This window comes from Gadus chalcogrammus, chromosome 23 (assembly GCF_026213295.1).
Source record: "Gadus chalcogrammus isolate NIFS_2021 chromosome 23, NIFS_Gcha_1.0, whole genome shotgun sequence".
Classification (NCBI taxonomy): domain Eukaryota; kingdom Metazoa; phylum Chordata; class Actinopteri; order Gadiformes; family Gadidae; genus Gadus; species Gadus chalcogrammus.
Window position 1 is genome coordinate 8,519,088 of NC_079434.1, and position 25,771 is coordinate 8,544,858.

The window sequence follows — 25,771 nt, forward strand, 5'->3', positions numbered from 1 at the left end:
CAATTATCACCAATATTAATACCGTAAGTATTTAGCAGATCCTTTCATCCAAAACCACCCATGTGTCATGGCAATAGTTAGCAGGTTGGGAGTTAGGGGAATCTTGTTAAATGACGCTCATAGGCAGGTTGTGACATTGGGAAACAAATCCAGACCATTGAGGTGCAAGTTTAACGCCCTTACCTCTAGCCCCCAATTGCCCCCCCGCCCCCCTCATTGCCATCCCAAAATCTGGTCTTTCATTTGGACCAAAATAACTACATGGGTTCTGTTCGAAGGAATGATTCTGTTGGGCTGAGCGATTGGACATCCATTCGACTCCCATCCATATCCCATAATAACCCATTGCTCTCCGTGGGTGGACAATAGAGTGGTGATCTGTTTCCAATCTGGTCCTATATCTTCAGAAAACACCCGCCTGGAAACCCAGAGACCTAGACTGGTTGTAATAATGAATTTAGAATGAAGTCTAAAGGTTGACGTTTCTTCTCTTAGGGATAGAGGATTATTGGTAATCTCTGGGGAATGAAAGAAAGCTTCCACAGACAGGTTCGTCCAAATGTCTGTTTTCATGCCAATAGGAAAGCTTCCAGTATGTCCTTCAAGTTAGAAAAATAAGCTGTGCTAGTCCTTCCTTTTCCTACCTCAGTGAAATATACACCAAATTTGTTCGCGCAGCTATCAAATGTAGAAATGTTTTGGGATTGTCTGCTTTGATTGTCCTTATTCTCAACTGTAAGTCTCCAAGGGTAAAAGCTCTGATAAATAACATTATTTATTGTAAAAAAAACACAATTTCTTCATACCTACCTGTAACACGCTAGCAAGCTTACAGTACATACCATCCATCCCTAATGCCTCCTCGACATGTTTTTTATTGGCCTAGCGCAGAACGTCTTCACACTACCGCTCCAACTCTAAGTGAACTTAATGCCTCTCTATGTATGGGCGTATGTTTCTTTAAGACGTCCATGCGTCACTCTGGAAAATGTAAACAGGGGTTGGCGCCCGCGACGCGGAGCAACGTTCTTATTGCGAAGAGACCATTAAGTTCAAGTGAGACATCATTACGCTAAATTAGCCAAACGCCAAAGTACCCCCCTCGCTTCCTTTCCTTCCCCCCTCGGAGCCCTGTAATAAATCAATATGGCGGCTACCCAGCCGGGCCCCCAGCGTGAGTTCCACTGGTGTTATCTGGGATTAGGCCGGCCGGCACCACTCACTCACCGCGCCCAACAGGAATATGGCGTATCGATAAAGCCGGGTGAAGACTCCTAGCATTAGCGCGTCCCCCGCTGGCTGTCACGATAGCCGGCGCTAACTACTAGGTGTATTCACTCGATTCCCCCCCCCCACACACTCCTAACCCCGGGCCGGTGGTGGTGTTATCTGCAGCCAGCCAGACTAAGCAGGAGGGCCCCGGACCCCGAGACATGAGCACTAGCATCATGTGAGGCCGTACCTCCTGCTCCCATGAATAAAACATGGCTGCTGCTGTAAGGCTCGCTCTCTCTCTCTGCTGACCGAGAGACATAGGGTCTGTCTGTCTTCCTGTCACCGGCATTTCTGTATACCTGCAAAAGAGTGAGTGTGTGTGTGTGTGTGTTTGACTGTGTAGAGAATGGCTGCAAGGTTATGTGTGTGTGTGCGTTTGTGTGTGTGTGTGTGTGTGCGTGTGTGTGTATATGTGTGTGTGTGCGTGTGTATGCGTGTGTGTGTGTGTGTGTGTGTGTGTGTGTGTGTGTGTGAGTGTGATAGAGCAGCTATAAGGTGTGTGTGTGTGTGTGTGTGTGTGTGTGTGTGTGTGTGTGTGTGTGTGTGTGTGTGTGTGTGTGTGTGTGTTTATGTGTGTGTGTGCGTGTGTGTGTATATGTGTGTGTGTGTGTGTGTGTGTGTGTGTGTGTGTGTGAGTGTGATAGAGCAGCTATAAGGTGTGTGTGTGTGTGTGTGTGTGTGTGTGTGTGTGTGTGTGTGTGTGTGTGGTTGTTTGTGTGTGTAGAATAGCTTCAAGCTATGTGAGGAGAATGTTTCCAATGTATGTGTGTGTGTGTGTGTGTGTGTGTGTGTGTGTGTGTGTGTGTGTGTGTGTGTGTGTGTGTGTGTGTGTGTTTGTATCTGTGACTGCCACACGGTGTGTTGACGTCTCTCCTCTGCCATTCAGGGTGGAGAACGTTCCAGACGTTCTCTTACCTCTTTATATCCTAATTGACGGCCGCAGCTCCGTCATGAAAACCTTCTTTCTTCCTTTCTGTGGAATGTGTTTTCTTTTTTTCCCCCAGGCTTACGTTTGAAAAGATAAACAGCTTACTTTTGACCTGTTCCAATTTTAAATAGGAGCTGGAATACTTTCATGTCCCCATTTTCTAAAGCTTCTCTTTTGATAACGACGTCTCACTTAGCAATCACATTCTGGGCAATTAAGCCTTCCGTCTGCAAAGCGGGCCACAAATTTTATTTTCAATATCGAAAATATCCATCCCTCTCTATTTAATATTTCTAAACGACCTCACACTATGGGCTGTTTACGGCCAATTACATCTACACAAGTTTCCTTGAACCGGACGACTTAACTTGAAAGGGTTCTCGATCTCTCCGCTAATTTTGAACTTGAATTCAAGCTAATAAGCTAGGCTTATGTAATTAGGCTAATCATGTTTTTGTAGCCTTCAGAACAACTGGTATGCTAACAACATGGATGGACCTTATACCGCCAGGAGTCATTATGATAAGCCATTTAAAAATATATCTGCTTGTGACATCACAAATGGATGACGCAAGTTAGCTGTATGAGGGACAGAACGTATAATGGACAGAAAGTCCAGCATGCTGCTTGATACAGTTCTCCAATCGATGTTAAAGCCGGTTGGACACACACACTCACACAAACACACAAAGACACACACACATATACAAGGGATAGCTGTTGTGATGGTAAAAAAGGGCCCTTTTACATTGAAGAAGCAATACAAACACAACTTATTCGTAGCTCGGTTTTCTAAAGAGGATAAACATCGCAGAAAATGATTGTCCTTCACCATAGACACACAAAGCACTTAACCATGCAAACACATGCACACACACGCACAAAAACACACACAGACACACACACACACACATACACAAAAACACACAAACACAAACACCCTGCATGCAAGGTTTCTTTCCTCAATTGTAAATAAATTATGTAAATTCCCTGAAAGCCAATTAAAACATTAGGTGTGCTCCAATGCATTTCAACAGTGCATTGATAGAGTCTTCAGAAAACATGAAAAATGTAATCATCGTTGTTTTTGGATTCTTCATCTTAACATAACTTCACGTTGGCCCTTTCTTTAGACCTACCACCTTACTTGAACAAGTCGCCAAAAACTCTGCTAGCAAAGCATCACAGACGTCAAACTGTAATTAGAAACTATGTTTATCTGGTGTGTGAACGCCAAGTTGGTAACGGACTAGGGAAGCGTAATAACGGCAGAGTAACGTTTGTTTAAGAAGAAGACACTCGCTGACGAGATCAGCACGATCAGATCCCGATTCACCTCATAGAATCCATTTCACGGCGTATTAGAGCGACGTGCCGCTGCCAGATCCAGCTGAATGTCATCTCTCTGAATTATTTGTCTCGCTCGTTTGTGAAGGAGGGCTCGCAAAGCAGCTGTACCCGTCTTTCACAGTTCATCATATTTGCCCTCTGGAAATCTTTATTAGCGTGAACTAGTTTTTCTATGTCCCGGGGATGGGGGGAATTGTCATGGATACAATTGACAGCAATAGTCTCTCTCTCTCTCTCTCTCTCTCTCTCTCTCTCTCTCTCTCTCTCTCTCTCTCTCTCTCTCTCTCTCCCTAATCTTGACAGATATGGAAACGTTGTGGATCTGACAGGTCGCAGTGCGGTACGGACGACTCGAACCGCGGCGTCTATAAATAAGTGAGGACATGATAATCAGGTGTGTTTATTTCCTGTCTTCATAATGAGGTGCGACTGGTGTATTTTTTTATTTTCTTTGAAGATGGCGGCGGCGCAGCGCCGTGATGGATGCGGAGGTCGACTTGACAAGTTATTTGTCTGTGAGCCACGCTGCCGATATTGTTTGAGGTGGAAAATCAATGTAGCTGCCACCCGCGTTTTGACGGAGACGCGGTGTGAATTGTGCGAGTACTCATCGCACACCGCGGAATCCAGAGTGACACCGCACACGCCGCACTCTTCCGCTTGTTTGGGTTTTGTGTTGCCTTTGCTTTTGAAGGCCTCCGTGTCCTCGGATGCCTCTGTGTAGTGTCATGTTTTCCGTGCTTTTATTTTGACGTCACAGGGATTTCTGCTGACATTATTTGGTTTTAATCCATTTTCCATTCACAGTTGTTGATTTGTACCTACACCTCAGTTGAATTCCTAACCCCAGTCAGCCCAAAACTTTCACCGAATCCCACAAGATACCCCTAACCTGAATTGTAATGATCCTTAATTTTGTTGTCAAACTGGAATTTTTATAATTATTCTGCAATCAGGCTACAACATTTATTCTGCAGTGCATTTTCTTAAATGCTAGCTACAAAGCACTCAGCACATCTTCTTCTAACTGAGGTCACCCAAATCAAAACACGTATTCATATTTTTGAGAAATTTTCTGTTTTGTTTGAAAGCTCAAACAGGCTTTCAGAATGTGAAAACGTAGAATGCATTATATTGGACTACAACATGGAACATTTGAAGAATATACAAACACTACACACAACTCAAAATAACATCAATGTCTGCGCTGACTGGTTGTTATGAAGTGGAGGGTAAACCAAGGAAGACCACTTGCTGGGGTCTGCTGGGGGTCCCGGCAAAACCAGTGAAGCGGATAACATGATACCCCTAGATTACCGGTGGGACTGCACCCCATTACAGGGAGGTCTCCGGCCCCATCTGGGTCAGCATCGAGAGGGTTCTGCAGGAGGATGGAGGGGCAGCAGCTGGCAGCTGGGTCTCATCTGCCTGGTCATAGATATCATGGCTAAAAGGTCTTTAAATACAGAAAACTCTCGAATCCATATTTAAACTTCATGTTGAATATGTGTTTAAAGGCCCAAACCACTCGTCCATCTATTATGTAACAGTTCCCATGTAAGTGAGTACACCATTGGCGTACAACCGAATATAAAGAGAGTTTTTTGGACTTCGCTTAGGCACAGCTAAATCAACTCTTGGATTGACGTTGGCACTAAAATATCCTTGATAAAACAGACGACAACAAACAACACTGGCAACGCCAAACAGGGTGTGTGGATGCTGTTCTTTTATGGGTCCAATAATTTGTTCGAGCAACTGCCAAAAGAATACTAGTAATACGATGGTTTGTATGGCAATCAATACCTAACTCCAATTCAAGTCAATCGTAAACCGCCTGTGTCTTACGGGAAATATAACCACTGTACTATTTTTGTTTGTGTATTCAGGCGTTATTCACCAAGGCCATGCCTGCTCCGGAGCGAACGTTGTATTACTCTGAAGGTTCTCAGAGAAGCACTTCCAACATCTTCCTGGCCATCTGGGAGCTGTTCCAGGGAGCGCTAGAGGAGGGACCGTATGGGACCTCATCTCCATATCCTCCCATATCTTCCCCTCTTAACTTCTTTACTACTGCCTTCCCGTCTGTCCCTGCAAGATCTTCAGGGCCCCTGACAGAAACACATTCCGGATTGAGCAGGTCCCCACGAATACCTATTCATAGCACGCTTGTTGTTGAAGTGGAGAAGTGGAGAAGAAAATGGGAACATGGTTTTAAGTACAATTTCTGTTACAATGTAGCATCAGACACCACTTAGAGTGAATTATTAGCATTTTATTTTGTTAGTTCCCATTAATAATCATCTAGGGGCAGGGAAGCGTGCCAAGGGTTGCTTACGGAGTTTAGACAATGGGGTTCAAACCAGCAACCTTTATTGATTATTTATGCATGTGAAAGCTCACATATGCTCTGCTTTTCTGCGCATAGGTCTAGTTCATAATTCATACCTCCTCCAGCACCAAACCTGTTATAAAATCTTCCTTGTGGCCGACCCATATAATTGCGGAGTAAAACCCATTCTCCTCCACACCTGCTCCTGTCCTTCAACCTACGATCACATAGACGCTGCGTTTCAGCCTCAACTTCATCGAGAAGCTCCTTGACCTCCTACAGAGAGGCTGAGGAGGCTGAACGAGGCACCACATACTTTCCAGCAGATTGCTGCTCGTCGTGATGAACTCAGGGCGATGAGACGGAGTCGCCAGGGATCAGCACCCAGGCAATGGATGACCACGTCGCCCCAACAAGGGCATATCGGCCTCGCCACTTAATCACGCCGCAAGAGTGACAGGCGCCCCGGACAAAACACGGCAACACATGCAAATGGGTTGTGACGGTGGGCCCGCATGTGAAATATTCATTGATATGATAGGGGGGGGGGGGGGGGGGGGGGTGACATCGATACCTTGGACCAACACAAAGCGCGGCCGTAATTGGTTCGGCCACCGCACAAAGAACCAATTTGGAAAGCAATTACAGCGTCTATTTGGTTCATGAGTGGTAATTGCGACCAGCGTGCCGTTTGGAGCGGCGTACTCTGGGTTATAATGGAGGCCTTCTCTGTCACTCGGAACATGACTTCAAAGTGACACGTCTCTTTCACCCTCATGAAGGGAAAGATCAACAAAGTGATGTCCCTTCTGTTTGTCGGTGAATAAACATTGCATAAAGTCAGGCCGACGGGCTATCTGCCTTCAGAAAAATCGTAATCCGAGCGTTTGTACTGTGATAGTATTCATTCATGATAATATCAATGAAAATGTGAATAGAAGGTTGACAGGATAGTGTCAAAACCTGAATATGCATATTAGGCATCTGAGGGTCGCGGTGAAATGATTGGCAATTTGCTGTTTGTTCTTCTGCCTCGCTTTGCCTCCAGGCGGTTCTTTTTCGACTGTCTTACAATCAGTTTAACATCTTCAAACTCGGAGAAGCGTGACTGACACAACATCTCGCCACGTCTTCTCCATCCCGTGTTTTTTTCTTCTGTTTTTCTGTTTCAAGACCCCCCCCCCCCCCCCTTCTACCCTGCAGAGTTTATTAGCATTTTTGAGCCATGTACACAACAGATTAGAATGGCACTCCCCGCTGCAACAACATCACTCCCAGAGTCGCTTTTGTGTTTTTTTTTACAAACAACAGATGTAGCGACACCAGTATGCCTCTCCAAGCTGTGGTTCAGACATTTCTACTAGGTAAAAAAAATATGACATGATTATCCTGGCTGGCCTACCCCACTTGCTGTGTTTGCTTGTCCTTTTTCTCTGTCCTACATAAGCCTAGCTTATTAAAGGACCCCTATTTTTTCGCCTTCTAAAATCGACCCGATTGCGACATCACAAGTGTGAGCGTCGACTCAGATGTGTGATGGACAAGCAGCCCACCAGTTGGTACACTCCACTCGGTAGCCGGTTGGTTGATCACTAGGTGGACCCTCCCACTTGTGGTGTCAGAAATTGCTTGATTTTAAAATGACTCGTAACGGCTAATAAACATCACACCCGATGATAAACCAGCTGCCCTTTAAATAAGTTCAAATGCGTAGGCTTGAGCACCAAGCGTACGGTATCTGTGAGCTTTATATATAACTGCTCATTATTGGTATATATTGAAGCAGGAAGTAAAGTCAGCTGAGGAAGGATTTAAAGGGCTTTGAAGATCTTTTTTTACACATGGCACTCTGCACAGCTCAGCGTTATGTGAGCTAGTCTCTGAGGAACTGGGACGAGACCTGTGGAGAACTGAGGAGTACGTAGCAATCTGCTCACGTCCCGCTAGCGGACAGATGTGCTAGCAGAAGCCCGAGCAGTTTAAAATAACAACAACGACAAACAATAAAACGGATGCTATTCAGAGGAGCCGACTTGTTTTAATGTTATGGTAGTGAGTGTGGGGTGTACAGCAGTAGTCCCAAGCTATCTGTCTGAATTAACATTTAAGTTCCCCTTCAAAACAAGTTTTATTGTCAAGTTTCTGGTTCTCGATATTGTCAAAATAAATCCATATTTGAAGATTTTTTCCAATCCAACCCTGTGGATTGCTTTCAGCCTCGATAGACAGCTTGGTGGGATAACTCTGTCTGTCACAGAAAGAAAGGAAAATAGAGGCAAAGTATGATAATAATATTAAAACTCACGATTTTCAGTTCCATGGTCATTCATCAAACACATCCATCCAAATGTGAAACAATGTTTTCAATTGATTCTCACCATCTACATAAATCATCATGGATAATAGTGTACTCTTCCGTGTTTCTTGAATCAAAACAAAACCGTTTCAGCAGGACAGAACAAGGATGGATGTGTGAAGGTTGAGGTGAAGGACATGATGACCCAACCAGCGTATAAAATGTGTACACAACCTTTAGAGCAACCAATTACTCATTTGCTTTTTTTCATTACTCATCTTGAACCTCGCCTTTGAAGCTACAGAAGGCATTTTATTATTTTTTAGCTATAGATGGAAAGATGAAGAGGATTGGCCGATGGGATAGATGAAAAAGTTATTTTCCTAATCAAAAACTCCAAGCTGGCTTCACATGCTAGCTCTGATTTATGATTCGCTTAATTGCCTCTAGGCTCCTGGCTATGATTTGAGTTTACATTTTCTTGGATGGCATTGTTTTGCCGTGACCACGCCCTAAACTAGTTTCATTGGACGCCCCGACTTAACACGACGACACACAACTAGCAGATTGATAATGCCAATATTGATCATTTTTAACAAATTCAGTGGCATGCTGTTCATATGATTTTGGTATGCATACACGTGTACGTGCCCCTCCTCAGCTATTGTGAGTAGGTTTTTTCCACTGCATTATATCTTACAAATTACTTATAGGTAAAGTTCTATGTAAATAAATGCTCATTTTAGCTTGTTCGATTGTTTAAATAGAAGGTTAGATATGGTAAGGTTTAGTTGTTATGTTAGAGATGGATTAGTTTAGGGTTAGTCTTAGTTAAGGTATTAGGTAAGTGATGGTTAGGTTAAGGCAGACTATTAGGTAAGACAATGCTAGTTTCTTAATAAGGTTAGAGGAGGTCAAGTTTAGGGTCTGGGTTAGTTTCGGTATTAGGTATGAGGGGTGTGGTCAAACCAAATCCTCCGCTGCTATCCTACGAAACTAAACGTGCATGTAGGGTCCTATCCACTGCTACCGCAGCGCTGTTTTACCAAAGAAACCCTCTGGATAAGCAAAGCACCACCAGCTACACCATGGTTTAGCCCAACATGGAAAATTCCACCACCACCTCTAAATATGCGTTGCAGTGTATTTTCCAATGCGTTCATTGATGCGCCTTCATTTCCACTTCTAGCCGCGCGTGGCTTGATAAAGATTAGTCGCAATGGGTGCCCTGAGTCGGCGTACGCTCAGCTAAATCATTCATTTGCTCCAATTAAAGCGCTGAAAGGCCTATTTCTGGCTTGCGTGCGCAGTCTCAGAAACAGCTGCCTTATTAGATGTTGATTGATTTTGTTTGTGAGCGCCACACTCCTCTGCATATACCAAAGCCTGTTACACCGCGTTCCCTTAACCCCCCCGAACCTGTATGGAGTCGGCCCCGACATGCCCGCTTCTGTTGTTCGTTTATGGAGACACGTTAAGTGTTTGGCTCAAGTCCCTGAGATAAAAAAAAACAGGGTTGAGGCTCACAAAAGAATGTTGGTAGACAATAATGTGTAAAGAATTGACATTGTGTTTATATGTTCTGCTCCTTAATGAAACAACAAATTATAAGAAGTAGTACAGAATTGAGTATGTTGCTATTAACTGTTCTTTGGGGTAGGCCAGTGTATTCTTGAGGGGGGTTTTGCTCCTGGTTGAAAGGTTGTTGGTTTGATCCACAATGTCCGCAGCCCACATGGAGAAGCCTCCTACCTATTCATTGTAAGACACTTTGGATAACATTGTCTCTCCTAAGCAACTGCTAAATGCATTCCTGTAGAATGGGGTTTTCTTGTGTTGTCAGGGGGAGGAGTTGAAAGCAGGTGGGTGTGTGTTCATTTTGCCACACCCACATTTTGTTTAGAGGCACACCACCCAAGATGGCCGCCCAGTAGATAGAGAAGCAAAAACAAGAACAACAAAATATAAGCTAATAGCCTAGTTTAAGCAATTCTAAACAAGTCATTTGAAGATTTATTTTCTATTCATATTGGATTAGCCTCCTGCTGTTGGATTTATGTTTGGACCTTTGCTTTAATGGACTACTTTGAGTTAATGGACTTCTTAAGCTTCGTCCTGGACGTTTGTTTGGGGTAGGAGCTGTGGACTTTTCTTCTGATTGATGGAACACACTTTGTCGCTGCATTAAATTGACTGCCTATATATTGCTATTTGAAGCACTTCAAAACGTTGTTTCAGGCTTTGTTGTTTCATATTCACCCTAGCCGAATGTCACGTCGTTTTTACTATTATGGTCTGTCTCGTCACCACCTAGCACCACCATCCTCCCCACCTCCCCCCTGCACCCAACACCTCTCTAGAAGGAGGCGTTGCCCTTTCCACTGGGTCCTTCTCCTCCCTCTGGCTCCCGGGGGGATTTCCTCCTTCTGAGGCCTTGGAGGAGAACCATCAGATTCATTCTGTGGAGCCCTTTGAGGTTTTAATCAAAGCAGAGGGCCTGTTCAGCTCCACCTGCCTGGACCCACAGATACAGCAGGAAATCCTGCCGTCAAACCCCACGCTGTTTACGCGCTTCATCCACACCCCGCCCGGCCTGTCCTCCTCCCACGTCCTCTCTGCGCTCCTTTCCTGGGATAAGAGCGTATAAATAGGAATATGTATATTTGTGATATATGTGCTAATTACTGTGAGGATTATGTATATATTTGTATTATGTTTGAGGCTGAGATGTTGAAGGTAACATATATTATGATATGTTGTGCGTATGTGTTTATATTTATATATATATATATATATATATATATATATATATATATATATATATATATATATATATATATATATATATATATATATATATATATATATATATATATATGTATATATATATGTATATATATATATATATATATGTATATATATATATGTCCTAGGATAAGATTGAGTCTAAATCTAATCCGATTCCTATGGCATAATTATCATATTTTTGCATATTTTGACAATATTAATTGAGCATATCAGGGTTTCCCACAGCTGTCTTTATGAGAGGCACAGAGCCTCCGCTAAATAACCGACCGCCTGTACTATGAAGTTATTCATATAATTCATCATAAGGTAGCGTCCTCTGGGGGAGAGGGTTGCCTTATACGACTAAAAAACCAAAGATCTCCAACCCTCTCTCTCCAGGGCCGCCGTTCTCGCACACTTTCCACTCGTCTCCACTATCTCTTCTACGTCGTTCTTCCACACTCTCCTTGGTCTTCCTCTACCTCTCCTTCCATCTACATAGCCATCAAATAGGAATCATTCCAGCCTGTCCGCCCGGCGCCCGAATCATATGGCCAAAGTATCTGAGCTTGCTTTTGTTTATGATGCTCAGAAGACTTCGACCCCATACGTCGGAGTATGGTTTCATTTGTGATGTGTTCCACCCATGAGACCCTTAGGATCCTCCGGTAGAACCACATCTCAAATGCGTTGATAGAGTCTCTGTCCTCTTTTCTCATGGACCACGTCTCACATGCATACGTAAAAACTGCGAAAAAAAAATGAGAATCTGTTACCGAGTGAGAATTCAAATTGTGCCCGGACGTCTTCATTGGCAAGCTTATCATCAACCTGGAAACGTGGTGCCCTTCTGGGCTTATTCAGTTTCGTAAGACGCATTCTCAGCTTAGCAACAAGTAGGATGTGGTCACTATCGATGTCAGCTCCTGGGTACGAACGGCAGTCAAGTATCCCATTAGGCCACCTCTTCTCTACCAGTATGTAGTCAATTTGATTTCTATAGCGGTCACCGGGCGACTTCCACGTATACTTTCTTCTGTTGTGGTGTTAAAACAAAGTATTGGACGCTACAAAGCCATTGCTTTCACAGAAGTCGTATAATCTCTCTCCGGCATCGCTCATCTCGCCGAGACCATGTGCGCCAACGCTTTCTCCATTTCTAGCGTTTCCCAGTTTCGCGTTAAAGACTCCCATGATTATCACACAGTCGCCCCTTTGGATATCTTCCGGTATTCCTTCCAGTTGCTGGAAAAATCTTTCAATCTCTTCTGCGTCCGCACTCGTAGTGGGAGCATAACAAGATATGAAGGTAACTGGGAAAGGTGAGGCATCCAGCCTCAGTGTCATCAATCTGTCACTCACGCATCTGTAGCTCCTCACACTACCAACAGACATTTCAGCTATATAGAAGCCGACTCCACTTCTCCCTCCTTTCTCGCTGCCTAAATAGTAAATTCTTCCTCCGCTCACCGTTGCGAAATCACAGACTCCCTTCCATCTAGTCTCACAGATGGCCAGTACCGCAGTCCCTGACTTCATCATCTGTTCCTCCAACATTCTTGTTTTACCAACCGGCGTCGTTGTTCTAACATTCCACGTACCAACCGTCAACATCGTTCTCAGGCTCGCAGGTCTCCGTCCTTTCGCACAAATAATATCAGTCCTAGTAGGATCATCATGTTGATACGAAATTCTGATAGTCCCTTGAGCCTAATCCCCACGCATTGTAGTCGTACGAGCCAGTGGCCCCGGGGGGGCCCAACCACTGACAAGGGGCACTAGTAGGTGTACAAGGCGACGAGCCTGGCATCCCCAGCCGCCGACAAGATAACGGAATTCTTTGGTTTTTCATATCATATATTTTCTTGGGGGTTCAACTAGTGCAGGTGGGGCCTCCTTTCCCTTTCTGCTTGTGTTTTGTATCAAAGTTTTCTTTCTTCTAGACGGGTTTCCTACCAAGGATAAAGAGCCCCGACTGCCCTTGGTTTATTATCGAAGTTTTCCTTCTTCTAGACGAGTTTCCTACCAAGGATACCGAGCCCCATCTGCCCAGGGATGCAGTTTAACGTCATACCAGGACCCAGTATAATACACTATAGACCCAATATAATACACTATAATTAATATAATCCATCTGTGAAATATAACCGTGACTGGTCTCTGTCTCAAGTTCGAGCTCAGATTGGTCTGGTCTATGCACGGTATTCACATCTGATCAGGACAAAACCTTGCTAATATTAAAGTTACTGCTTGTTTGTTCGGGTAACACCATAACTGTCTTGCCACTGGAGGCTAGCCTAGGTAGCCCCGCCCATTCTTCCGGAGAATTGAGTTCCCTCTGCACAAGGGCCTGGAGAAGAGCAACATATTTATTTCTGCTTCGGATACGTTTTTGCTGGAGCCAATTACTGAGCTGGCTTTTCCCCTTGGCGCGCTATTGGCTGGTTTAACAAAATGATGACAGGGAAGCGACGGCAAGCAGCCAATCGCGTACAGAGTCAGTTGAACTAGGCCCGTTGATCACGCCTCTTGTGCTGTAGAAAATGACGGCAGCTTACCCAGACCAACGTGCAATCTACGATTGGCTTGGTCTGGTAATAGCCAGGCTAAGCGGAGGCCTGTATTTGATGTCATCCACGATGACCCAGTCTCTCATTTGCCCAATTACATTGTAATTTCTGGAACTCGATGCGGCCAGCTAGATATCTAGACTTATCCATGCAGCGAAAAAGGATGTGCGGTCACGTGATCAGGATGGTCTCAAGGCTAGATCATCAATAAATTGCATCGATAATAGGGATGGGCATTCGATTAAGTTGTCTTAGTCGATCGTGGGGAGAATTAACGATCAATTAGTCGATTAATCGTTAGTTCAGGCCAAGTATAACAGCACCGGGACTTTTAACTATTCTATTCAATTTTATTTGTATAGCCCTTAATCACCATTACAGTCTCAAAGGGCTTAACAGGCCAAATATTTATGTTAAACTATACACTATAAACTACACGTGTATCACTCCGCTGTTTACGTTCTGCTAGCTAGTGTGTGTGTTGCTTTGCAACAGTTCAGTCCCAGTCGCGGATCCATTTTTTGTTGGCGGTGCCAAATAAATCATTAAATAAACAATCAAATGTTAACTAATTAATGGTGCTTGTAGAACTGGTGTATAAAAGCAATATCACACTTGAGGTCGTGCTGTTGTAGTGAATATCAGCACATGCTGTCATTATCTTCGGCACAATCACAGCCGTGCTGATACAACGCACTCCCTCTCGTGTGATATTGCTTAAGTATTTATATGCTATATTCACAATGAAATAAATACAAAAACAGTGTGTATTCCCCAATGGAATCTTTATTATTAGGTGAACAACTCAGTTGAACCAGATCCGTTAATAGTTATGCGCTACTCTGCTCTAAGCAACGGAGCCTGCAGCTTGAAGCCGGTGGTCATAAACATAACTAAAACTAAAGACAACCATAGTTTCTTCCCAAAATAATAACAATAATAATATAAAAAAAACAATCATGTTATAACTTAACCAAAAATATATTATACTTAATTTGGACAGGTTTTGCCAAATGTAACGCAAAAGAAAAAAAAAAGGTAGAGAAATAAGGGTGAGAACAAAGAATTAGGCTTAGTAACAAAGCTTCTGAAAATAGAACCAGTAACTCGCACAACTTCAGCACCAGTCTACGGATTTTTGTTCAGAAAGATGAGCATGTTGACATGCTCTGGGGTCAGACGCAACTGCAGCCTGGTGTCCGTCAGTCCAGCCGCCGAAAACACCTGCTCTGAGGGGGCCGACGTTTCCGTGATGCACAAATACCTCCGTGCTAACTTGGCAAGGCGGGGGAACAACTTTCCACCAGCCTGTAGGGGTGCAATCCAGGGGCTCAGAAAGTTCTTTATTTCTGCTTCGATGCCAACCTCGCCTTGAGTGGTAGGCCTGTAGTGCTCCCCAAGAAGTCATTTTTTAAATCATAATGGTCCAACACCAGACTTCGCAATGGCCTCGTCCGCTTCATGATTTCTTTTGAAATACATTGCGTGTTCTAATATCCATACTATCCGTACTTACTAGCGTAAGTTTGAGTACGTAGGGCGTTCCGATTCAGATCGGCCGAAAATAAATGTACTGAAAGGACCCGGATGGTGTACTCAAATCGCGAAGTGTGTGGCGATGTACACTTTTCGTACTCAACGGCAGCCATCTTAGCTACATAGCAGAAGAGGGCGGAGCCAGGCTGAGCCAAAGTCGGCGCATTTTCCACATAGCCTGCATTTATAGTCATTTTGTAGTTTTTATAGTTTTTATTGCTTTTTATAGCTGCTAGGCGTAAAGAGTTCACCTTTCAAAGCGGGATGTTTATGCGGGGGAGGAGCCGCAAATTTAAATATTGCCCCCGTGTGGTAAAATGTTTAATTGCACACTGCATTAGTTTAATCAATGAAGAATGTAAGTAATCTACGAAATTCTTAACGATCAATTAGTCGATCGTCGATTAATCATGCCCATCCCTAATCCATAAAGAGAAGGTATTAGAGTTTGAATATACACATTTGAAGATACATGTGAACGCTACATTCACTTTAGTAGAACGGGAAAAATGCATTACTGACCTCTGACGGAAGCAATCATTTTCAGCATCTTCTGTTTTGAATGAGCTGTTGTTGACACAGTTTATATTTTACTATTTTGCATAAACTTTAATGGTTTCAAATAAAGAAGACCAAGTCAATCTTCCACCCTCAGAAAAAAAACGTTGCATAACTTAGAGACCGTCTATTACAAACGCTGAATTTATCGTCAGGAAGAGACTTAGACAGACGATGTTGACCACATGTCTTTCTATTGAAGCTTAGAAGTCACCCCTTTAAAAAATATATAGATAAAACAATTATATATATATACACGTATAAAGTGTTTTATATAAAATGTTATATTAGACCCTAACTCAGAGTGGCCAACTGAAAAAGTGACCAGAATGGTGGAACCAGATTACCCCGAGATCTCATTATGGTGTTCTGATTGGCCACCGCAGGGGTGTGTGGGCAGGTATGATTGACAGTTCGGAGGTTCTTTCAGGGCGACATCACATTTAAAATGGCTTCTGTTGGCGTTGTCTTTATCAGCGCTCAGTCTTTGAGCGGTCACATCCTATCTCGCTCAACCTTTCATTCTCTCTCTCTGTCTGTGTGTTTATCAACCTCTTTCTCTACTCCTTTTTGGCAACCTCTATCTCACTCTTAACCTCCAGCCTTTTCTCTCTCTACCTCTATATATTAATCTCATAAACTCTACCTTTCTCTCTCTCGCTCACCTCTGTCTTTTACCGCAACGTCTCTCTATCTCTGACACAGGTATGGCAGCGGGGCCCCTAGCTATGAGGACCCAATGGAGGCCAGTCCAGGCACATGATTGAGTCCATGGTTATCATGAATAGAAAACAGCAGCCTGCAGGAATCCTGGGACCAAATATATCATTATTGTTCTTATTAGTCTTAGTATTGTTATTGTGAACTGTTGTGTGTTTTGCTTTTATCCGGCAGTGCTGGTAGTAAGAGAAATGTCCTCAAAACGTAAACAAATAGTATTTCATAAATACTTTTTATTCATAAAAATTGCACATTAGTAGCCTACTCTTGGTGTACAGCAAACAGAGCGACGCACTGTTGTCTTTCGATCATAAAGCATACTTGTGTATGCTCAATGCAACACTTTTCAGCGTCTACTTTGTCGTAAAGCTCTAACATCGTATCCAATCATTACTCGGTGAAGTGTCTGAGAAGTTAAATGGAATGACGTCGTCCCTTCAGACGGAGCGCTATGAAGAGGAGCGCCGAGTTGACGAGCTCATGCGCTACGCTAAATCTATTCTAGACCCTGGACCCCCCCCGCGGTTCACAAACAAGTCAATTCATATCGGAAATCTTTTTTTTTTCTGTTTTTATTTTGCTACCGCAGCAACGCGTCGTCAGACTAACGAGCAGCGACCCGGCGCTTTGTGCCTCACCACTGATGGAAGACGGCACGCCATTCTCTTTGTGCTCAGAGAGATATGGATCGCAACGCTTTATTAATTCATCTTGTTGACAATTTTACACACTTTGAAAAAAGGCGTGGGTTGGAGAGTGTTCTCTGTCATGGCGTGTACCGTGGCAGCATGTGTGTTTATATATGGACTTGAATGCTGCGACTATGAGCTAATCAAAGAGACTTCACCCATCACGGTTAGAGTCCCAGAGACGCTACGCGTTATTGTCTGCATCCACTGTAAATATATGAGATCACAAAAGCACCTTTACTCACTTTTTTTTATGATATTATATTTTGGTTTATTCCTTTTTATGTTTGGCTTCACGTTTTTTATTTTTGTGACGATCTCTCTGGCTCACCTTCGCACACTTTTATTTTGTGTTTTTATTTTCTGATGTCCTTTTGTGACAGCAGAAAATACAAGATGGACTATGCGGCATAAACAAACAGTGAACTTCTGATTGTGTCACCTGTAAACCACTTTACCAACATTAGACTAACTTATTGTAGAACGTTTCCTTCCAACCAGGTTTAATCCAGTTCAAACTGGACTTTGAGGAGTGTCTGGGTGCGAGTGAGATGCCTGGTTGAGAGAGGGACAACATTAAGCGCCTGAGGGGCAAGGTGTCAGATTTAGTCACTATGTCCTCCAAATGTCCGCCAAGAGCAATTACAAGATGGACTCTTGTATTCCAGGTCCTGTCTTGTCTTGAACGGGGATGGTGAGCGGTGAGCCTATTATCAAGAAGCAGCTCCGGTTAAAGCCGAGGCGAGGTGAGCTTGAAGGACAGGATATAGCTACACACCCCCGTCCTCTGAACAAGAACTTGGACTTATGTTGCTACCAGCATTGTACAATGATGGACCGGGGGATTGGCACCTTGAGGTTGATCAGCTTGTTATGATCCAGAGACATTTATATTCATATCTAGTAGTTGAAACCACTGTCATGCTTAACCACATCAAAAACATAGTAGTCCTCATGCTATTTATTATGTATTAGTCTTAAGCGTAAAGTGAAGAATGAAGAATGTTATATTTCGGCATTTGTTAAAATCAACATATGTTTTTGTATTTACATTTTGTCAAAAATAATAATAATGATGTTATATTTAAATACATCTATATATATATAAATATATACATATTCACTGCTCTCTACCTCTGCCACAAGTACTCCCTTATCTAAATAGCTCTTCAACTGACGCCTTTAATACTGAGCTTTTCTCGAAAGCCCTTGCTTGTACAATATTACTTATTTTTTCTTTACACTGCAAGGAAACATTAAGTCTTATGTAGAGTAAAGAGCTTTTAAAAACTCACGAGTAGCCATGGTACAAAAAAACGTGTTTGAGAAATGCGGAATAGGAAATGTGTGATAAGACAAAATGTCAGCAAACAGTTCAACATAGTTTCTGAGTTCACTTCCCGCAGATGAATATCCGCTACGTGTTACTCCAAAGGTCATAACTAAATTGAAACAAACACTACGAGATCTCACAAGGTCAAAACATATTATTTTCAACTAAGGCTTTGCTCACAGAATAGGAAATCAGCAGCATGCCTAAATCCAGTCCGAGACGGATGATAGTAGGACACTAGGTCTATCTCTCTGAAACGTGTGCAAGGAACCCATCATCCACAAAAACACTGCTTCGTTATCAAACTATTGTTATTTTATTGTTTCATTTTTTAAACTCACTTTATTGGCATTTTGTTCCTAAACCGCATTAATAGTCTTGTTTCCCATTGGCGAGCGGTCCGTAGGCCATCCGTAGCTTGGCTGCGAGCCAGGCTCTTCCATCCACCCGGATGAGGACCCTCTGAGACCAGGGGGTGCTGACATATTGTTCCCGGCGTACCCAGACGTCTGCAGCGTGGTTCGACCAGCCAGGTCAGAGTGTAGGGGGTCAGACAGGCTACAGATCAGGGGGCGCTGATCCCTCTGATCTGAAGGGGTTTGACGGAGACTTTGTGACCCGGAGGGTGAACGACCAAGTGAAGACGGAGCGCTGTCATACATTTACATGATTAGATTCTCTTGCCTCTTGGTCTCTCTGTGGGGGGGAAGTCACAGGTGTGCCGTTGTACAGTGTAAGGAGAGAATTGGGCAGGGGGACGGAGACAGTGGTACGTCAACGTGTCTGTACATCTCCTCTTGATGATGGTCCGGTCGTCTCTGCTGCCTTTGTGATGGACCGATTTAGCATTTTTGTAGTTTTGTGGTGTATTTGACAAACATGGCGGTGGAAGCAGTGCAGCGTGATGGGACAGGAAGAACCGCAACAGCACCCCTCACACTAATACTGATTACTTTCCAAAGCAGCACAAAGACAAAGTACGTTTTTGCGGGAGTTAATCACCATGCTGGCTTTTCCCCTTTCTCCAATTCACGTTTACATGCACGTTGAAGAACAGTTAACAAGCGTATTCAATGTGTTGACGATAAGCTCACCCAACAATAAGCGCTGAGAGAGGAAGTTGAGCCAAACAGGAAGTGTAGTTGGTGGAGAGGTACGTGTCTGAACAGCTAGCCTTGTTCCCAGGGGTCCTCAGGAGGGAGAACGCCAGGGAGTGGGTGTGGAATGGCGGCGAGAGAAAAGAAGGGACATTGTCCTTGTTGTTCTTGCTAACGTCTGTGTTAGCGTTTCACCAGGGACTGTCCACTGGTGTGCACAGCTCACAGAAAGTAAGTTCGGAATATGTGTTTCGCTATTAGGCGGTGCCAGAGCTTCACGGATGCTATCCGATAACACTCAGCTCCCGTCCCCCAGAACGGGGAACAGCCTGCTTTTTCAGATATACACTACAGTATCAGCGCCTGTAGCATATCGCCAGACGTTATCTCCCCAACTGTATAATTAGCTAATTTATAGCGGTAGCAGTGGTAGCAACCTTCACTAAGTGATGCTCATTAACGTCTATCAGGCTGTAGTTAACATTTAATTATCAACACCCTACTTATGATTATATCTTGGAGCGCTGTGTTAGATCTTTTATGTCTAAGAGTTATCATTATGGCTTGGTCTTTAACACACTGCATGGATTTCTCCCATATTTAGGAATACGACCCTCTGTTCGTTTTTGTACGGGCAACCTCAGGCCGGTTTCTACAAGCCATGTCTTTCATTGAAAGATATTCTTGTCAGGGTGTTAGATTCACAGGTTCAAGGTTCGATTCCCAATCCCCACAGTCTCCTTGTAGGCCCCCTTAAGAAAGATGTCCGCAGCCTTACCTAATCCATAATGATGTATCTGAATTGACCGTGTGTTGCTTTGGATAATATTACTTAATAGTAAAATTGTAACCTAGTCTTCTGCATGAAAAAAGATGGTAATACCGTTGCAACAGCGGTTTGAATAAAGTGTTGTCGACTGACTTTAAAAAATGATTATTATTCGGTATGCTGCACAGTGTTGCTGTGATGTGAAACGCTCTAATCATACAAATGACCCAATAAAAATAATAAAAACACAACTGGCTACTTCGCCACTGCCCACACAAAACCCATTAGCTGTTTGACCTATTAAAACTTCATCTCTGGATGGTTAGGAAAAATGCTATTTAATGTTTTGATGCACACGTTTCATAAAGACTTGATGGATTGCCATTACGCTGCCATGGCTTGACGTGGAGGTTTTCTGCGGTGCATTCTTAGAGAAAATTGATGCGGAAATCAGAGTTTAATTGCATCTCCTGCCTCAGGATCTGTTCATTATGAAGGCTAAACTCAAAATGTAGAAATACTGGTTGCATGTGGAACTTTCCGGCAACGTTTTAACCTGGACAAAATCACAGGAATATAATGGCATAATCGTTCGGGTTCAGGATTCAAACCAGAGTATTGAGCTTCCTTCCTGTTTATTAAAAAGTAATTTGTGGACATTCTAAACATATATTTAATTTGATTTTACATACATCTCACATACATACCATCAGATGTTGTTGTTGTAATACATTTCCGTTTTGGCTTTCTGAATCTGGAAAAATAAGTGGAGAACAAATAGACCCGTAGCAACACAAAATGATTGAATTTCAGAGATTCTGAGGAGGAAGCTAATGTTGAACAAGATGCTGGGCTTCACTTGACCCCTCGTGAGTTGAAGGACCGAAAACAACATTTTACAATGGAAAAGAAACCTTTATGAGACACAACAATGGATATCAGTGCCGAGCAAAACAAGAGCCAATACTTCATCCTTGCACACTGTGAGAGTGTGTGCATGCATGCATGTGTGTGCACGTGTGCATTGTGCTTGGCAAGAAATGTGATTAAATGCTCTTTACAAGCGAGGACAGTTTGTATTTGCGTGTGAAAGGAACAAGACGTGAAGCAGAACAAGACTAAAGCGTTTGACGTCCCTCCGCTCCCCTGCTGTGTTTTAACTAAGAGATTGATTGCAGCTCTCTCGCCAGCCCCGAGTGCGTCTGCTCAAAGCCAGAACTCAATAAATAATGACCAATGCGATTGTCTCATTTACTTCCCCCTGACTCGGGCTGTATACAGTTGCGACTGGTTCAGCAGCAGCCTGTGTATTCTGGAGGGGTTGTGTGTGTGTGTGAGTTTAACTGTGTCAAAGCAGTGTGTTTTTTCTAAGAAAATAAAAAAGAAGGTGCGGGGGGAGACAGGAAGAGACAATAACAGTCTTATCTTCCCCAGGATGTTGCGAACCAGTCGGGCCAGGTATAGATGGTATAGAAAACCTCCAGAAAGATCCCTTTTTGTGTTTGGTTTGAACGTTGTTCTTCCTTTCTGGCTTTGTTCTTGAGTTGGGCCGAGCTTCATATTGATTCATGCTCATAGAAAGAGAGAAAATACAGACGCATGATGTACCGGGAATTGCGCAGGGATTCAATCAGTGTGTTATTATATCAAGCGTCCTCCTTTGAATGACATGTAAATCACCTGATGATAAATAATCTATGGTAATGTAATATATATTTGAGTCCACTGTGGTGCATATTATTCATAAGGAGCCGTGTCATCTGCATCGGAACCATATACAGAGGGCCAATTAGTCAAAATACACACATTTCAACACCATAGGCCTACTTTTCTCGGACTTCAAAGTAAAACAGAGGTCGCTTCACGGAAGTTGTACTTTGGAAAAATGCCGTACGCAGGCGTGCAAGATATATGGCTTCGGGGGGAAGGGAGCGTTTGATGTCGGCCAAACAGCTGCTCGTCTGAAAGTTAATGAGCGCGGCTGCGACGAGAAGACCAAACTCTACAGGAGGAAAAACCATTCATAAATGTTTGATTACCAACCATACATCTTTAATCCCTTAAAACAAGAATACCCGGCCCCGGATTCGGGGCGAAGTGTAAAGTCGGTCCCTCTGTCAGTCCCGCTCTCTCTCCCTCTTCCACACCTCCTTGATGAGTCGGTAACGTTTACCTCGCATCCCCCCAGTCTCACCTTCTCCACGGTGAACACATCCGTCTCCTGTCTGTGACGTGGAAATGGGCGGTGAGGTGGCGTTGTTAATAACGCCACGGGGACCCATCGCATGCTTTCCCCGTCCTGATTAATTGAATCTGCGAGCGCTTTGTGCACAGCTTGCAAATATGTTCATAAATAGATAGAATCACCTGTGAGCGCGTGTATCGCAGACGGATCATTTCACGCCGGGGATGACGCTCTGCAGAGTGTCAATGCAGTCATTACTGTGTCTGAACAGACCCTCACTGATTGGATGACTAGCAAGGGGCCGCTTCGGGGTCACGGAGCTTTGACCTCGGATGTGATGGACACCGTTATTATCGTGATCGGTAACAAAGTGGAACAAAGGAGTAAATGAGGTTCCTGTGAACCCCAAGGTCAGGTAACCCGCTGGTAGTAACATCAACTAATTCAATCACATGTACAGGGTGTGTTTGCTAGGTGTTTTTCATATAATTGTTTGAAAATAAGCTAAAGTAGTTGTGGCAAAAGCCCAGCTCCCAACTGATGAATGAAAAGAATGTGCCGTGCATTATTTTCTCCATGTACATGTCACTTTGTACGTGCCTTTAGTTTGCTTTCATTTCTTTCATGTGGGATAACATGCCACAAATGTCGCTCTGTTCGTAATTAAATTGAAGCGTAGGCATAGAGCTAGTTTTGAAGCCACCTGCTCTTCCTAGTTTGCTAAGTTCTAATATAACATAAATATAACTTATTCCCGTGTTTGAACATGTGATAATTACCACAGCGAGAGAAACACAAAGGCACAGACACATCTGCATAGCGACACACCGGGATACTTGGGTACGAGTTGGAGTTTTAACGATGCATAGAGGTGCTAATGAGTCTTGATGAGGTTGAACAGAGAAGTTATATTGGATGGGCCAGGATCGGGTTCCTATCGGGACTTTGTGTTTCTACTAATCTAATGACTTGTGGCATTGGAAACGTGCTGGAGAAAACAAGAAATCTTTTGGAAGCCCCTCACACGACATTCATCCCTCATCTCCCCCCTCCTAATTCCTAGCTCTGTAAGTGAATGGATACTTTGCGTCAACGTCAAATCAAAGACACTTCTGTCCGTCCCACACAGTGGATTGTCAAAATCATTTTCTGAATTGAAACCAGAACAGTCCTACCAGAGGCCACTGACCATGTGGACTTAAGGTATAGGACTTAAGGTATAGGACTTCAGTGAGTGAACTTCAGTGAGTGAACCCTAGTGAGACCAGCCTAATAAACTGAAAACGAGGTGCCCAATGTCCCGTGCACCTACACCAAATCAACCTACCATGGTGCAAACAAACTTTAAACACCCAGGACAGTATTAAAAAAAGACTAAACATGCACTTAACCACAAATTAACCCACGATAAATAACTGTAGACCGATAGCAAAGTCATTATTTTATATTCGATGAGTAATTTAGTAGATGGCTAGATAGACTTGACCAAATTGACATTAAATTTCTCCAATATTACAACGTTCAAGCTGATAATATACTAGTGTTTACAAGCAGGCTCTTGCTACTATTTATCTTTGAAATCTAATTTAATATGATGTACATGTATTTACCTGTATGCCAATTGTGGCACCCATTGCACTCCTGACCATCCCTGGAAGAAGGGATCCCCTACACTGCGTTTCTTCTCAAGATTTCTTCCTTGCTGATTCAAGGGAGTTTTTTCTTGCCCGTGTTGGGGCATGGGTAAAGGGGGGTGTCACAAATATTTGGCCTGTTAATCCCTTTGAGACTGTAATGGTGATTAAGGGCTATACAAATAAAATTGAATTGAATTGAATTGAAATCTGGTTCAGCTTTTGTCAGTCATGGGAACCTTGGCAGCACAACTCCATCAGGACCGTGTATTTAGATAGATAGATAGATAGATAGATATATACTTTATTAATCCCGGGGGAAATTCAAGTATCCAGTAGCAGCCGAAAACACACATAAAAACAGTGCAGATGGATGTGCAAAAATACAGATATAAATAAATAAATAAATAAAATGTCCATTGTTGTTATCTATTGTCCTCCATGCCTTTACTGGGAGCTGTTGTACAGTCTGATGGCCAGGGGGACGAAATAGTTTTTTAGTCTATTAGTGGAGCTGGACTGGGACAGCAGTCGGCCACTGAAAACACTCCTCTGCCTGGTGAAGGTGTCATGCAGAGGGTGGTGGGTGTTGTCCAGGATGGACAGCAGTTTGTCAAGGGTCCTTCTCTCTGCCACTGTCACCAGAGAGTCCAGCTCTGTTCCCACTACTGAGCCAGCACTCCTCACCAGTCTGTCCATTCGACCAGCGTCTCTCCTCCTGCTGCTTCCCCCCCAGCAAACCACAGCATAAAAGAGCACGCTGGCCACCACAGACTGGTAAAACATCTGCAGTAGTTTTTTGCAGATGTTGAAAGACCCAGACGATTTCACCCAGGCTATGGTGCAGACCGGTCTTTGGACTGCACCCATTTGGCTCGTGGAGGACGGCAGTTTTTAAAAGCATCTCAGCAGCTAGGGTTATAATAGCTTATCTGGTATCTCCCGAACTGCCATTTTAAAATCTCATCCCAGCATCATGCTATTTAGGGAGCTCCAGCAGTGGCCGTAATAAGCAGCACAACAGGCTTTTAGAGCAGTACTTTGGGAGAGTGTGAGTGGCGTCGTGGCTCCCTGTTTACACGGCAAGCTAACAGCGCTGAAACACATTTCTCATCTCTTACCTTCGCTCAGCGGCTGCTGGCCCTGGCAGCAGAGAGACACAGCTACTTTGTTATTATGTCCCATGTTGCGCTGGAAAGAGTTTAATAGAGGTGCTGCATTGAGGTTGAAGCTGAGGTGTATGTTCTGAAATGGTTCGGTTTAGGCATTTGTTCGGAGAAGGGTTTGGGGTAGTGGGGTAGAGATGGATGAGTTTGGATTTTATATAAAGGAGAGGGAGATTTAGTTATACATTTTGAGATGGACATGGTGGGAGATGGTTGTGTTTTGGTCTACGTTTCAATATGGTAAAAGTTATCGACATTAGGTTACAAAAGGGGTTTGGGCTGATAAGGTTTCAACGCATTGTTGAAACAAATATCTTGCAAATGTCACACTTGTACTGTACTAAATCATAAGACGACTATGTTATTTCTTCAGAGTTTAAGGAAACAGGCATAATTGAAATACTGGCTTCTCAATAAACAATGCTCCAGCCATTGTGTCCCCCTTGATATATTCATTTCGTCTGAATTGTCTGTTTCTGCTCTGTGTGTTGATTACCTATTCTCTGGGTATCCGGGGTTGCCAGATGTGAAACAAATTGGAACACA